We start from the raw sequence: 17,065 nt of genomic DNA, 5'->3' as shown, positions 1-17,065 counted from the left end.
TCTCCAACACCCCAGGCGGCCCACAGCTGCCCCCGGGTCAGGCACACTTGCTCACAGCGCTGGGGCACTCCCCGCATGTGCTCGTACTCTCAGCTGTGTTCTCACTTGTCCCAGCCTCGTGCTCACGCACTCACGTGCACATACCCACGCACCATCACCCAGGCACATGCCCTGTCTCTCCGTCTCACAGTGCCCTGTCTCTCAGTGCCCTGTGGAGGCACATACCCAGCTTCACGCTCACACACCTGCCAGTTTTCTTCCTCTTGCACACTCAGGCTGTCTTAGCTCCATGGCTCCATCACGCACCCCCTTCCATTGGACATGCTTTTAGAGATGGGCAGACTTGCCTGATTTCTCCTTCTCTCTTTAGGTCCCTTTCTCTCCCACACCACACCCATTCTCACACACACATGCAGACAAGCAGGCATGCGCCATCCCTCCCATCCTCTGCCCTGTTTGCAGCCCCGTGGTTACACACAGTGCTCAGGTGCGGTCTCAGGCATGAGTTGTGCACCCGGGTGCACCCTCTGCTCCATGCACATGCACACATTTATTTTCCTTCTCCTGTCATGCACATATTTTTCACATGGTCACCCTCCTTTTCTTCTTTTTCACTCTTCCTTGCTTGCTCACTTACTTGCTCACTGTCACCCAAACACATTTATACATTCCAGCTCACACTCCCCCTCTTCTGCGCGTAGGTGTTCGCATTCGCAAGAAACCAGGCAACCCTGCTGATGCTGGGGCCTCCGCTCCCTCCCCAGCCAGCACCACTGTGGGCCTAGCCAGGGACCAGCAGCTTCTTCAGGGGGACAGGGCAGGGGAGGGAGGGAGGTAAACAGTAGGTACTAGTGATGGCATGACATCACCAAGCGTTGTTCTGTGTCTCCAGCGGGCAGGCTCATGGGACTGCAGCCAGCCTGCAGATGGGGCCTTGAGAGGTGCATCACTTCGCTGCTTGGTCCTGTACTGCAAGGGGCCTTGTGTGCGTGCACGTGGGCATGTCAGTCTGTGTGTCTAAGCATGATTCACACTCCACCCCATCGGCTATTTCTTGGCCACCCCTCTGACCAAAAGAGCCCTAAACAGGAGGTCGTGTCCACCCTCAGAAGGGTACGCCTGCACCCATGCAGACTTCAGGCCAGGTGGGCAGGTGGCTCTGGAGTCCTAGTAGCCAGAGCACGGCCTGGAAGGGAGCCTGGGCACACCTCCTTCACCCACGGGGAGCAGCACAGCCAGAGAAGAGGGACCCAGGTCTAAAGACAACATTGGTCCTGGGAACAGGGTGTTCCCACAGCACCCCTGTGGCTGGCAGCTGGCCAGAGCCATGATGCCACTGCCACCCCAAGATTTTAGCATGTCAGGATTAGCTGGCAAGTAGACACTGAGGCCTCCATAGACCATTGCCTGTTTGATAGGAGCAGCTGGCCTCCCCAGCCAGTGGCCCTGCTACGCACTCCCTACCTAAGTCCCAGTGCCTTGAAGTCTACCTTCCACCCAGCCTTAGGCTCTGTATCATCATGGGTATCCAGTGGACCCTCCCCTGTGGGGGATGCGGTCTAGGTCTCAGCAGGATGCCACTGCCCAGCATGGGGAGCCTTTTATAAAGTGCAGAGGGCTCCATGTTGAGGAAACCTTTGCTCTCCTAATCCTGCAGCCCCTGCCCTGGCCATCAGGGAGGGGAGGTATGGCTTTCATGGTGGTACCGTGGCCGCACGGATAAGGTCTTAGTCCAGAAGCCAACAAGGGCCCATTGCAAAGGCAGCCTGACCCTTTTGTTGATTTGACAGCTTTTGATTAAGCATCTATTCTGTGCCCAATGTGATGCCAAGCCCTGGGGGTACAGCAAAGAGCGTGACAGACCCTGTCCCTGCTCTCAGCGAGATCAGGGCTCCGTGGAAGGGTGCAGCGGTGATGGAATACTACACTGGGGGAACACGGAGGTCTTCCTGGAAGAAACAGCCTTTAAACTGTGATTGAAGGATGAGTAGGGTCTGGTTCATGGTTTTGGGAACTGGCTGTCGAAGCAGTTTAAGGAACAAGTTAAGCTTGAAATGGGCCTCGCCCCTCATCTGCCAACCCCTGTTCTCACAAAGCCCCCCAGCTGGGTGCCTGGTGCCGGTCAGAGGTCCCGAGGCAGGTGCAGGAGCAGGAGCAGGAGCAGGAGGGCGGGAGTAGAGAAGACAGACCTGGATGTCGTGTCTTTGTGGAGCTGCCCCTCGTGTGTGTTGGCACTCAGCAGCTTGGGTTCTACTGACTTTTATTTCTTTGTTTAATGGTTTTGTTTTCTTCACTCAGGACTTTTAATGCATTTAGGGGTGTTTATTGTGCCTGATAGTACACTGAATTGTCTTTGACTTGAGTCTTTGGAGTGGAAAGTAAAGAAAAACTACACATCATTTGGATGCGCTAAGAACCCTAGTTGGAAAGCATTCTGTAATGATGCCACTATGGAGAGAGAAGTCCAAGCCAGGTACTCACTGGTCAGTGATGGTGGAGCTTAACTGTGGTCAGACAGCAGGACAGTTACAGAGGCAGCAGCCCAGGTAGCTGGGTCTTGGGATGCCGTGGGTGGGCAGACAGACCTGGGTTCAAATCCCAGCTCGGCCACGGACCAGCAGCTTGACCTCAGGTAAACTATCTGACTGTTTTGAGTTCCAAACTCTTCACTCTAAAACAAGGGTGATAACATGATAAGATCTTCAGAGAGATTTTGCGAGGATTAAATGAGCTGATGCATGTAAAGTCCTTACTAATCCATGCTTGATACATGGTAGGTCCTCACCTCACCACCACGTATGATGGTGATGATACAGAGGTGAGCATATGGAACATGAACACAGAAACCCTTGAGAGTGCCCAGAGCCCAGGCATCAAGTCCCAGGTCATTCCCCCAGCTGTGGAGTGCACAGTGTAGCTTTGTGGCACTTTCATGACTCCCCACTGCAGCCCTGGGGCCTCACAGAACCAGCACAGACACACGTGGGAGTGTTGTCTGCTTGCAAAGTCGGACAGGAAGAGGAGCCGGAGTTGCAGGACAGGACAGTCATTCATTGGCCTTCACCAGGGTAGGAACAGGCCCGCTGTTCCGGGGGGAGAGCTGGGTGTGTGAGGAAACAGGAGGCTTTGCATCTGGTAGAAGGGCTGTCTGGCCAGTCCCCTGCCTCCACACAGGCTGATGCTAAAGCTCCACGAGACAGAGGAGCACCCATCGTATTCCTGGGTTGTGCAGTGACAGATACTGTCACCCTTCTCTTTGGCCCGGCCAGGGACTGATCACCCTAGCCCTCAGAAAGTTGTTTACACCTTTCAAAAAAGCTCGGCCTTTCATTTAAGCTTGTTTCTCCTTTTCTGGTCACCTGTTTTGGCTTTCTGTGGCTATCTAACAAACTATGTGAAAACTTAGTGGCTTAAAGCCATCATTTTGTTTGCTCACGATTTGGAGGGTCGTGCAGGGCCCAACTAGGCAGTTCTTCTGTTCCTTGTGGCATCAGCTGAGGCTATGCACTCAGCTGTGTGCACCTGGCACTGAGCTGGGGTTGAAGGTCCGAAAACGCTTTTCTGGTGTGTCTGGCACCTCAGTGCTGCGTCCTTTGGCCTTTCTTTCCATGCAGCACACTGGGACTGCCTCCTGGCCTGGCGGTGTCAAGGTAGACAGACTTCTCATGTGGCAGCTGACTCCCACAGAGCACTCCGAGAGGAGCAAAGACAGAAGCTTCAGAAGGCCCAGAAGTGACATGGTGTCACTTCACCATACTTCCTGATCAGAGCCTGTCACAGGACCAGCCCAAATTCAAGGGAGGGATGTCAGTTTCAGCTTTTGACAGGAGCGGTGCGGCGTATCGGTGGACATCATCAGTCCACCAGCACTTCCTCTCCGGAAGCTGTCACATTCCCCCTAATCCGAGCTCCTTCCTCCCCACATCTTCCTTCCTTCCAGCTCCCTCTCCTGTCCCATCCTTCCCCTCTTCCCCAGCCTTCCATTACTTAAGCCACTCACCTTTTGTACAGCAGTTTAAATCTTCAGCGTGCACAGCCACGTGCAGGCCCACCCCTAACATTCGTAGGGCCCACATGTGTTATGTCTGTGTCTAAGCAGTTACAAGTCAAGCTAACAAACTTGTAAATGAAATATATTCTATCCTTCTCCCCTGGCAAATGCTCCTTTGTAAGGAGCTTGAAAGCCAGGTTCAGATTTGGAATTCTGACGCCTCAGAGTCTGCTGGAGCCCGAGGAAAGGCAGTCCCCCGTCTCCCCAGCTCCGTCCACCCTCACAGGGGCCCTCCTGCACGCTTTTGTGGATGGGTGCCCCAGCCCACACATCCAAGCTTCAAACACACCTTCTGCAAACAGTCACTTCTTGGCCAGCCCTAGTCAGGGAACAGGGTCACACAGGCTCAGGAGTCAGGCTCAGCACTCTTTGGGCAGGGACCTCTGCGGTTTGTGTTGTCCAGGACCTCGTCTAAAGGGGGGGGAGTCCCTTTGCCTCTGGCTCCATGGACTCCTCACTGTGAAGAGGAGCGTGCCTCTGAAGGGTTGAAACAGGGCCCCCCTCAAGTGCAAGGCCAGGGTGAGGGATCTTCTCCTGGGTGTGAAGACAGTACTGAGTGAGTCCGCCCCTGCACCGGGCCTCCCCCTTCCCAGATGGGCTTGGACAAACCCCCGGGGTGCTCCAGCCGCCCCCCAATGGTCCCCTTTACACCTCCCCTGTAAAGTGGGAAACACAGCCTTCTCACGGCAGTCGTGAGGATGCACTGCGATAAAGGGTGTCAGTGAGGGTTTGTGCACCGTACTGTCTTACTCACGTGTCACTTTTACGGTTTCCGGATGTTGGGTTGAGAAGCCCTGGATGTGAGTGGATTTTGAGCTTGAGGTCTTACATGAACCATTTTGCATCCCTAAACATTGGAACTTCACACATACACACACACACACACACACACACACACACACACACGAAAATGATGCCATGGGGCAGGTGGAGCTGCTTATTAGGAGCCCAGTGCTGTTTCTTTTTCAATCCCCAGTGATTAAAACCTGGAGTATCTAAGGGACCAGGGAAAGCCCTCATGAAAGGAGGACCTGGGCTGTTTGACTAGGCACACCAGACACCAACTGGGGTCCCACTGCCTTTTCAAAGAAACAATGAGGTGCCTGCCCCAAATTGCCCTCTATGTAATCTTCTTAAACAAAGACAAGGCTTTGCATACAGCGGCCCTCGGCCCTTGTCTACGGACCGAGCAACAGCCTCCCCTGCCTCCATCCCACCTCCCAGCCTGGCTTTGCTCTGCTGCGAGCACTAGAGCTGGGGTGGTTCCCGAAGCCAACCCTGGCCCGTTCGGCGTGTGCTAAGTATGACCATTATGCCCCTTTCAATCATCTTTTTGCCCGCATCCCTGCTGAATATTACTAGCTTAAGACACACCATTTCTCTGTCAGAAACAAGATCGTCTGGAGCACACGTCAGTCCTCCACCCAGCCCAGGCTCGCCCTCTGCCAGCTGGAGCCGCCCGCCCAGTTGTTCCCGCAGCCACAGCAAGGCCTCCCCTCAGCCACACCCGGCCTCTCAGGCCTGCCTCCCCCCAGTGGGAATCTTGGTCTGTTGTGAAAGCCCTCATTACCTGAGGAATGGATAAACTGTTTGTATGACTTATACTTTGCTACAGTTTTTGTGTTCATATATTTTTTCCATTCTTTTTTAAATAATATTTTTGTTGTTTAAGCCCTGGCTGGTGTGGCTCAGTGGATTGAGTGGGCCTGCAAACCAAAGGGTTGCCAGTTCGATTCCCAGTCAGGGCACATGCCTGGGTTGTAGGCCAGGTCCCCAGTGGGGGGTGTTCGAGAGGCAACCACACATTGATGTTTCTCTCCCTCTCTTTCTCCCTCCCTTCCCCTCTCTAAAAATAAATAAATAAAATCTTTTAAAAATAATAATAATATGTTTTGTTTTTCAGTTGCAGCTAACATAGAGTATGATATTAGTCTCGGGCATACAACATAGTGATTAGATACCTCTGTGACATAAGAAATACATGTGCATGTATTTTTAAGTTGTAAATATTGGGTTCTGTTAGAGCTCATCCCTTTCACTCAGCACCCTGTCTCTGAGCTCCTCCCACAGTGCCATGTGTCCTCACAAGTCCTGGGCTTGCATGTCTATTTCCTTCACCAAATGAGGGATGTTTTTTCATTGTTTTTTCAAAGAAGTTTTCAATTTCTTGCTCTTCCTCTTCTCCTTCTGGCACCCCTATGATTCAGATGTTGGTATATTTGGAGATGTCCCAAAGACTCCTTAGCCTATCCTTGCTTTTTATTTTCTTTCTTTTTAATTCTTTTTTCTTATTGCTGTTCCAATCAAATGTTTTTTTCTATCTTATGTTCCAAATCATTGATTTGATTCTTGGCTTCACACCCTCCACTGTTGGTTCCCTGTAGATTTTCTTTATTTCACTTAATGTAACCTTCATTTCTGCCTGGGTCTTTTTTATGCTGGTGAAGTACCCAATGAGTTCCTTGAGCATCCTTGTAACCAGTGTTTTGAACTCTGCACCTGATAGGTTGCTTGTTTCCATTGCATTTAGTTGTTCTTCTGGAGTTCTGTTCTGTTCTTTCACTGGGGCCGTATTTCTTTGTCTCCTCAGTTTGGCAGCCTCCCTCTGTGTGCTTCTGTGTATTAGATATAGCTGCTCTGGCTCCCTGTCTTAGTAGTGTGGCCTATTATAGAAAAGCACACCTGTGAGTTGCATTGGGCGGAGCCTTAGGTAACCACCAGGGCTGGGCAACCCAATCGCCACACTGTGGCTCTGTGTGGGGGAGGCTTGGAGTGGGGACAATGCCACCGCCTGGTCTCTGGAGTTTTGCCCAGGAGGAAGCTGTCTCCCAGCACTCACCCGTTACTAGTCACTTCAGTCTCTCCCCATATGCCACTGGTGCCCTTTCGGCTGTGGCCCTGGGACTGAATCCCAGAGGGGGTGAGTCCATATCAGCCCTAAGTCTGTTGTAAGCCTTTTAAGAGGAGTCTCTTAAGAATCCCACAGTTCCTTCCACCACCCCAACCCCCACTGATTTTTACAGGCAAAAGTTATGGGGACTTACCTTCCTGACAGTGGAACCCTGGACTAGGCGGTCTGGGGCCAGGATCCCTCATTTCTGAGGTTTCCTTCCCGACTTTTATCCACCACTCGTGGATGTGAGGCTGTCCATTCTGCGTCTCCATGTTCCTCTGAGCCTCTGCACCTCTGCACCTCTCCACCTCTCCACCTCTCCACGTGTCTCCACGCCTCCGCCTCTCCTGCACGTTTGTATGAATGTGGCTTCTTAAATCCTTGGTTGTTGAACTTCCATAAAGCTTGATTTTCTGACGAATCTCTGTGGTATTTGTTTCGTAGTTTAGTTGTAATTTTTGCTGTAGTCGTGCGAGGAGGCGAAACGTGTTTACGCCTCCATCTTGACTTGGAAAAACCCAGTTTCCAGACTGTTCTCCTTCCCACACTCACTGGTTTGAGGAGAGGATCTGGAAAGAGCTGAAACAGAGAAAACCAGAAAGAAGGTGGCGTGGGTGAAGGCCGGGGAGATAAGTCGGGGCCAAAGCATGCTGGGCCTTCCTTGTTGGCCATGGCAAGAATTTTGGTCTTTATCCTAAGGACAAGGGGAATTAAAGCTGGGCTCTTATTTTTATTTGAGTGGGTGTTTAGTCCTGGAAGGGCCCCTCAAGACCCCATGTCTCACTCAGCTTACAGGAGGCCTCTGAAGTCCACGAGGGCAGTGAGATGCCCAGGGTCACTCGGTCCCCCGGAGGCAGAGCTGAGCTGCCACTTTGCCAGTGTCGTGAGGCTCTGGGTTGTAGAGGGCCATGTGAGGGTGGCAGCCTCTGGAGCCTTGGGATTTGTTGGCAGCACTCCTCTGGGGCGTCTCAGCTGCTCTTGCTCACCGCCCATCACCTGGAATCCCCTAGACGTCTAAGGGCACGTACAGGGCCCACAAAGAACTGCAAGCTAGGACTCAGCTGGCTCAGACCCCGCTCTGAAGCTTCCCGTGCCGCCTGCATGGGTGACACTGACCCAGAGGGTGAGAAACCAAGTGCCAGTCCCGGTTCTTCCTCTCTGGACCTCAGTTTCCTTGTGTGTGAAATGGGAGGATGTAACCAGATGCCCTCTCCAGTCTGTCCCTTCCTCCCTATGCATTGCATTCAAGTCTCAAGCACATGGGGCCTCTGGTACCTCATCACACCAGGGCCTCTCTGTGGGCTCTTTCAGTTCTCAGCACAGGGGGCGGGGGTGCTGCACTCAGAGTTGCATTGACCCTGTCACCCTGGCACTTCTGGGCCTCCACTCCAGAGAGGCACAGAGAACTGGGCCTTTGTTGGCAGCAACAAAGCTGTTTGGTTCTCCTTCAGATAGAACCATTGTATTATATCCCATCCAAATAGAACTTGAGTTGTGTTTTGTTTTGAAAGCTTGTTAGCATTCTGGTTTTAAATAACTGGCAGAGACGAGGCTGCCCCACTTCTGCCACCCCCAGTCCATGCCCACTCCAGTTGCTGCCAGCAGCCTCAGAGCCCCTACCCGTGTGGGGGCGGGGACCCACCATCCTCCTGGGGGCCCACCTGGCAGATGAAAGGGAAGTCCTTACAGCTGCCTCTTGCCCCAGCTCCCTTCCCCTTCCTTTTGTCCCCCTCCTCTGCAAATTCTGGCTACAATTTGTTGTGTATTCACATGTGCTGGGCACTAGGCTAAGCTCATCGCCTGTTTTACCTTATGGTATCCTCAGAATCCAAGAGGCCAGTCATGTATTTATTGTCCAGAAGAGAGATTAAGTCACTTACTCAAGGTCCCATAGGTAGTAAATGGCAAAGGTGGGCCTCAAACCTAAGCTTTGTGACTCCAAAGCTTTTTCTGTGAGCCCCCACACAGAGCTGCCTCCCTGGAAACAAAGCCACGAGTGGGGACAGGAGGAGCTGCAGGACGGCCTTGCAGGGTCCAGTCCTGGAAATACTTCTTGTGACTTGGGCATCTGCCTACCGAGGGCATCCACGAACAGGTCCCTTTCTTGCCTCTTGACCTGCCCCCTTCTCTAGCACGGCCTCTCAGGAATCTGCAAACAGTGCCCGTCACCCACTCCCCAACCAAGCCTCCCCCTCTCCAGACTAAGCAGCCAACACACTTGGTTCCCAGACCTTCCCATCGTCTTGGTCCCAGCCTTGCCTTTCTCTGCCCCCGCATGCCAGAGTGTGATAGATTGTGCCAAGAGGAGAAGGCCTGGCCCCCCACCCTGAAATGGGCTGAAGCTCCTTCTCAGACTGACTTCCCCCAACACAGAGGAGGAAGAGGCTGCAGAGGCCCAGCCTGAGGTGGACAGCACAGAGCCTAGCTAAGAGGCCAGATCCAGCTACCCAGGAATGAGTGCTGGATCTTCCGTCCACAAGCCATGAAGGCCTTGGGCAAGACACTCAACCTCTCGGATTTGTTTTCATATCTGTAGAATGAGGACGGCCCTCTTACCCATCTTATGTGTTGGTTATAAGGACTGAATGAGTCAACGTTGGGGAAAGTCACTGGGGCACTTGGCACTGTGCCTTGCTAGGCTTGTTAAGGGGAAGGACGGTGTAGGGTTCTGAGGTTTGGAGGAGGCAGAGCTTGCTTAGCGCAGACCTCAGACCCACAGGCCTGCACCTTGTGTTTGTCTGAGCACCAGGGTCTCCCGCCTACAGACAGTCTCTGAGGAGAGTTCCACACAGGACAGGAGGGGGAACAGTGCAGCTGCCCGCCTGCCTCTCTCTCCTGTGTTGCCCAGCTTTCTCCCCTCACTTGAGGTGGGTCCCCAGAATGGTGACGTTCAGCACAACACACAGATGCCCCATACCAATGACGTTCTGACTGTCACTTGGGCCTGCGGCTGGGGCACCCTCCTGCTTTATCTCCCGTCGGCTCGGTGTCAGGACTGATCCCTTTCATTCAGAATTCAGACTTCCCTGAGCACCCGCTGCATCCAATGCACTCAGTTACTCTCATTCTCGCTCTCTTCTCTCCTCTCTCTTCTTTTCTCCTCTCTCTCCCTCCGTAAGGCAGCCTCAGGGTACCCAGATTTCTTACACAGCTGCGGAAGGTCTCTAGTGCAAGTGTCCTGAGAGAGCCAGCAGACGCCGTGTGGACTTGTCTAACCCAGCCTCAGCAGCCATGCAGCACCACCCCCCCAACACATCCCCGTCTTCAAGGCAGTCGCCCAGTTCAAGGGGTAGGGGACGTAGACTCCACCCACTGGTGGGAGGAGTGTTGAGATTCACAGATAGGTTTGAAGACCACCACAGGAATCAAGTCACTGAGAGGCTAAACGGCTGGCCCCAGTCATATAGTTCATAAATGGGGACTAGAACATGGGGAGTTCCCATGTTCTAGTCCAGAGTCCTCTTATGCCAGAGTCAGCTTCCTGTGCCCATGCCGCCCTGCCTGCTTGAGGAGTGCAGAGATGAACAAGACAGGGGCCCTGCCCTCGGCCGGCTTACCATCCAGAGGGACCACCCCCCTGCTCACCTCCATCCCAGGTCCTGGTCATCACACTGCCTCCTCCTGTGGATTTGCTGGCCATGTTGCTCACTGGTCAGCGGGACTGAGACGCTGGAGGGGCTATGGGAAGCTGGTGCAGATTCTCAGAACCCAGTGCTCCCTATCAGTTCAGCTTTGCCCGAAGGAGCTAGAATCTTTTTTTCCTATAGGGCTGTCCCCACTCCTAGGGGTCCTGCTGATTAGCATTAGCACTGAGACAAAAAACATCCCTGAGGGCACAGAGCAGGGGCTCAGTAAATGTTCGCCAAATGAAAACGTTGTTTGGGGGAATCTTCTGTCACCCCAGCACATCTGCTGACTCCTCATGTGCCTGCTCTGTACCCCTGGAAGACAGCAGAAAAGGGGTCACCCCTGCAGCCTCTCCCAGTGAGGACAGGGTCCGTGGCAGCATGGGCCTCGCAAGGCCAGCCTGGCCTCTCAGAGCCCACGGCAGTGCTGACCAGGGTGGTGATTGTGATGGCAGAAATGGCTGAGTGGGACTATTCCATCTAGGCTCTTCCACCCTTCTCCATTCCTCTGGCAGCACCTCCTCTGGTTCTGCCTTCGGAGCCTACCCAAGCAGAAGTTCAAAACAGGCCTGCTCCATCCCATCCCTTTTGGCTTTCCACATCTTTTCTGTGGAATAACAGAAAGATCATGGACCGTGGAGGCCCACAGACCTAGGTTCAAATCCCAGTTCTGCCACTTCCTGGCTCTGTGACCCTGGGCAAGTCACTTAACCTCTCTGTGCCTCGGTGGCTCCACGTGTGAGATGGAACAGTAATGTCAACCCTCAGCATGTTCTGGGTATTGAGGAGCATGAGACTCAGCATAAGCCTGGCTCAGAGCTGGCAGAGGCGGGGCATAAGGGCAGGTGAGTCTTCCCTGTTGGTTCATCCCTCTCACAAAGGTGGGAACCGTCAGAAAACCACTCAGGCCTTCCACACTCCCTACATCCCCGCCATGAGATTGGAGCAGTCAGAGCAGGAACCCTGAAGACAAGTGTCCATGCCCAATGGTGGGACTTCAGACCCTGCGATGGGCTGCAGAGCCCAGCACCATCTCCCAGACAGATGAGGCCATGCTTCTGAGACGTGGAGGGGTGGAGGGGTGGGGACTTCTTAAAGGTGATGTGGAGCAGAGAGCAGAATACCTCGGCTTGTGTGCTGGTTAACGGTATGGGCTCTGGAGACAGGCTGCCTGAGTGCTAGCCTTAGTTTACCCATTTATTAGCTGACTTTGGCCAGGGGACTTGACTTCCTTGTGCCTCAGTTTCTTCATCTGTAAAATGGGAGTAAGAGTAGCACCTGCCTTTAGGATTGTTGTGAAGACTGAATGTGTTCATTCACGCACTGAGAGCAGCGCCCAGCACACGGTAACCACTCATCATGTGTTAGCTAATAGCGGTCAGGACACGGGCTGATGCCCTAGCTGTGCCAGTGGTTGGCTGTTGATCTTGAGCAAGCCACTTCCCATCTCTGGGCCTCAGTGGCCCCACCTAAGAAATTAGCAGACTTGCCCAGATGGCCCACAGGGCCTGTCAGGCTATGATGTCATCATTTCTGGAAGCTCAGGCAGGCCTGAGTGTGAGGTTCTGTTGGTCCGGGCCCCCTGTGACTATGTGGGCATAGCCGGGGGAGGTCACCCTGGCCATGTTGGGGGAGGGAAGAAAAGCTGCTTGGAACAGAACCAGCCCCCCGTTCATATAAACGGGCGCAGGCCGAGCCGCCTTCCGCTCCAGTGCTGGTGTGCCGGTGGGCAGGCAGCGGGCAGCTCTGGTGATGAGTCACTGACGGGAGCAGCCACGGCTCCTCCAGCTCAGGGAGCGCCAGCCCTGAGCACACAGAAGCTGCAAAGTTTAATGGTGGGTTCAGGTGCTAGATGACAGAGAGGGAGCACAGTATTTCCACATGCCTCGGAAAATCGGAAGGCTACTCTCCTGCAGGCCCTCCACAGCATCTCCAGTAGCTTTGACCTGGGGTCTGGAGCGCCTGCCTGCCAGGGCCTCTTCCCTCCATACTATATGGTTTTTGAGGAGCCATCAGCTGGGAATCAGGCACAAAAGCTGCCCCACCCTCACCCAGCTACAAGGTTCAAGGTTCCCCCAGATACAGGGAGTCCCTCTCCTCCTCCCGTCCAGGCCCTCACCATCTCCCTGCCTTTGCCGTAGTGACCCCTTCCTGAGAAGCACTGTGGCAAAATGGAAAGATCACTTGGTGTCAGGAAGCCCTGGGTTCGAATGTCAGGTCTGCACTTAATTGAGCAAAACACTTAACCTCCCTGAGCCTCAGTTCCCTTGCCTGGAAATCCCCTTCCCCGTGCGCAAGAGGCAAGCGCCGGAGGAGCTGGCGTGATGTGCAGTCTCTGTCAGCAAGCTGCCTGTGAGTCAGGGTTTCATGCGTGGCAAAGCAGCTTCCTCGCTGTGCACGGTTGAAAAGCCAGCCCTTGACACAAGCAGCCGCCTCTCACTGACAAAACGGGGCTGATGATGATAATATCTACCTCACAGGGCTGCGGAGAGAAGCAAATGCAACTGCGTGTGCAGAAGCGCCTTGGGAACTGCACCGAGCCTGCCCAGCGCAGTGGCATTGTCATTCCCAAAACACCGTAGTGAGGGGCACGGTGAGCAGGGCACACAGAAGCACTGACGTCAACTCTGGGAGTGGGACCGGAGGCCGGCAGCACAGGTGGGCCCAGGACCTCGGTGGTCCTTGCAGGCAGGACTGTTCTGAGCCCATTCCAGTCCTTGGCAGAGCACATAATTGGTCCTCGGCAATCGTGTGTTGGACGCACATACGAATGAGCAGAGACGGAAATCAGCCCAGTTCTCCATCACCACCCCCGCCACTTGTATAACTTTCTGTCACAGACCTCCACCCACCACCACTGAGATTAGGGGTTCTTGACCTGAGATCCGTGAATTCCCTTCAAAATTGTACGCAGAATATAGTGTGTGTTTGAAAACATCATCTTCCTAAGTAAAGCAGTGTTAGAGTTCTACTCAGAAAAGCTTTTAAATATACCCTTCTTGGCCCTGGCCGGGTAGCTCAGTTGGTTGGAGCATCATCGCATGCACTGAAAGGTTGCGGGTTTGATCTCTGGTCAGGCCACATATCTAGGTTTCAGGTTCAATCCCTAGTCACGGTGTGTCCAGGAGGCAACTGATCAATGTTTCTCTCTCTTTCCCTTCTTCTCTCTCTCTAAAAATCAATAAACATAGCCTCAGGTAAGGAACAAAAAACAACCCTGCTTTGAAAGGTGAGCATCTACCAGGTGCTCAGTGAATACCCAGTCGGGTTCATTTGGATCCTAGGACTGCCAGGTGCCCTCTGGGTTCAAAGACAACAAACAAACAAAGCAACAAACAGCCTCCACCTCTGTCTCTGAGGTACACATACAGGCCCCACCGACCTGCAGTTTTTCCTTCCTGCAAGTTAGTTACCTGCCGTCTTTCATGTGCAAGACTCATGATCGTACGTTGTCCAGGGCCTGTCCTCTGAGTGGCTGCTCTGCAGCAGGGCAGGTCTCAGATGGCCACGCACACCCTGTCTGTCTCTCGTGTCCTACCAAGTGCATTTATTCTTTTGAGATTTCTTTTTTAATTTAAGAATAGTTGGTATACAATCTTATATTGGTTGTATTAGCTTCAGGTACATAATATAGCAATTCAACATTTTTATACCTTACAATGTGATCGCTCCACTTAATCTAGGAATTAACTGTCATGGCGCTTACTTATCACAGTATCACTGACTATATTCCCCTTCCCCGTTGCGTCTACCCCAGCCCCTCCCCACTGGCGACCAGCCCTTTGGTCTGTTTGTTTCCACTTAAATGTGGCAGGTGAGGGTCAGGGCCCAGAGCCCGGGGTTATTCACTGGGCCTCACAGCATCTAAACTCAGAACGGTGATTTTTTGATAAAAATACGGTTTCCCACTAAAAACAAATACATGTGTATGAGTACATACATACACATGTATGTGTGTATGGACACACGTTTGTTTATTAGAGGAAACCTAGAATGTATACACAATGAAAAAATCACCTCTCACTCCACCCTCCTCCAAGGAACTGTTGTTCATCCCTGCCTTCTCCTCTCCCCATGCACCGTGTACGGCATCTGTGGCATGCACACTGCGTGCGAGGCACTCACTGCGTGCGAGGCGCTCGCTGCCTTGCCCTCTGCAAGTACCGTTGCATGTTAACCTCCCATCTCACGTCGGGCCCACTCCGCCGCCTCGCATGCACGTTCATACTTCCTTAATGTTTAAGGCCAAGGGGATCATACTGTTTTGCAACCTTGCCTTTCTCCATAGCATTGCAGTGTCTTTCCATGTTGTTAAATATTCATCTGCAGAGTTATTTATAACAGCGGCAGGGTGTTTTAGTGCGGGCAGGTTCTGTGCTTCCCAGACTGGGGCGCATGTACCCCCGAGGGCAAAGCCACAGGATAAATGTAGCATGTTCTCCCGAAGCATAAATTTGATTCGAAGCTTTGGGAGGAAAAGAAACACATTAGTATAATATCAAAACCAGTGCATACATACCATAGTATAAAACAAAGAGCACCCATGAATTTTAAAACAAAGATCCAAGTTCAGAATTGTGTGAGCTTGTTGTTATTCCCCAGAGACGCAAGTCCCACCCTTCTAGGATGGCAGGAACATCTGAGAGGCACCGAGTTCTAGTTCAAGACCTGTTTTTTACAGACAAGGCACCGGAGACCCAGGGAGAAGGGACTGTCCAAAGTCCGCAGCGGGTGTGTACCAGAGCCAACCACGGGACCCCTGGCCCGCACCCCTCCCGGCCTTCCGTGTTTGGCAGCATCCCTCCCCTGCTTTTCCAGAGGATGTGGGTAGACACCTTGCCACCTGAGTAATTAACCCTCTGCTTATGGATAGTGGAAACTCTTGGCTTCCTGCGTGATCCATCTTTTAACAGCAGCTTTTTTTTTTTTTTTGCTGGCCAGGATCTGAGCTGTGCGCACCTGTGGTTAGTAACTGTGGCCTTTCTGTGCCAGCCCCCACACATTCCAGCAGCACTTAGATGTCGCACTTCATGCACCGTACTGTGAGCGTGTATCCACTGGTCTGTTTTACCCAGGAGACTGGGAATCCTGTGTCATCATCATTGTAATCTGACATTTAGCAGGCACCCTCTAGATGCCAGGTGCCATGCTGGGTGTTTTATCTACAGTCTTCATAACAGCTTTCCAAAGTATGTGAGATTATACCCACTTATCAGTGAGAAAACTGAGTAAAAGATGATCACTTCCCCTTTATCATTCCCTCATTGAATAAGTATTTCCTGTAGGCTTAGATGCCAGCACTTGAGTTAGATTAGATGCTGTGGACAGCTGTGATGAACCAAACTGATACCACTCCTGCCCTTACAGACTTACAGACGAGTGGGGGAGACGATATTCAACCAGTAACTTTACAAACTGTAGTGAGTGTAATGTAGCCCAGAGCCCATCCAAACGCCTCAGTTTAAACCCTCCTTGGCCACTTATTAGCTGGCTGACCTTGTGCAAGTCTACTAACCTCTCTGCACCTCGTCTTGGTCTTCTGTACAAAGAGAATAATCGTAGTACTGACTTCACGGGGGTACTATGAGTCAGTAAATTAGCAAATGGAAAGCCATCGGAGCAGAGCCTTGCACGTTCCAGGTGTGTTGCTGCGGGTGGAATGAAGGAGAGGCGTGGAGTGCCAGACGCGTAGGATAGGGCAGGACCTATGTCTGGTGACCTCTGGTTGAGTTCTGTAAGATGCATAGAAGTTAACTTGTCAAAGTGGGGGTGGTGACGGGCAGCGGGGGGGGGAGCAGAGTGTTGGAGGGCTGTTCCAGGCAGAGGAAACAGCATGTGCAAAGGACAGAGGGTGGGCTCATCTAAGGACATGCATAGCGTGTGGCTGGAACACAGCAGGCAGGGAGCCACACAGGGTCAGCATCTGGAGAGCAGGAGCCTGTGATGGAAATGCAGCTGTTTCTGGGCCCTGGGCTCTGCACCGCCCTGTTGACCCAGCTCGTGGGAGACACTCGGTCAGTGTTGCATGAACAAGCAAGCACGTGGACAAACGACGACATCGGCCTCACGTGGTCTTGGCTGTGGGTCTTCTGTTGTTGCCCAGCCAGAAAAGGAGTCCATTGTCCCATATACACAGTTATGTATGGACGGTTCCATCCCCACTGTCAAGCGAGTCACATCCCTGCGGCTGGCCCCTGTCTTTTGGGTGGCAGACTGAAACGTGCAGGTTTGGATGGGGGCCTTCAGCATCCGGGACTCACCAAGGGGGCTGCTGCTGGGATCCCGGCCCCACAGTCAGGTGCCAGTGCTGTTCAGACTGTTGGAGGCGTGGGACCCTGTGTTGAAATGACCTTAAAGGAAATCTACTGTGTGGAACGGAGACAAGCAGATCTTCCACGGTTCAGTCTCAGGCACAGGGATGCAGAGCACTTAGTGATACCTCGTGCACCTAAAGAAATACGAGGGCTCCGTAAAGCTCAGTTAGAAAACCAGGAG

General features: G+C 52.8%; 1 protein-coding gene across 3 annotated transcripts in view; it reads left to right on the top strand.

Annotated features, from left to right (window-relative positions):
* PTPN5 (protein tyrosine phosphatase non-receptor type 5) overlaps positions 1 to 17,065 on the top strand; it is a 50,781-nt gene that overhangs the window by 17,735 nt on the left and 15,981 nt on the right. The window lies entirely within an intron of this gene.

Source organism: Phyllostomus discolor, chromosome 6 (genome assembly GCF_004126475.2).
Source record: "Phyllostomus discolor isolate MPI-MPIP mPhyDis1 chromosome 6, mPhyDis1.pri.v3, whole genome shotgun sequence".
Classification (NCBI taxonomy): Eukaryota; Metazoa; Chordata; class Mammalia; order Chiroptera; family Phyllostomidae; genus Phyllostomus; species Phyllostomus discolor.
The sequence above is the reverse complement of the archived record's forward strand: the minus strand, read 5'-3'. Positions and strand labels throughout refer to the sequence as shown.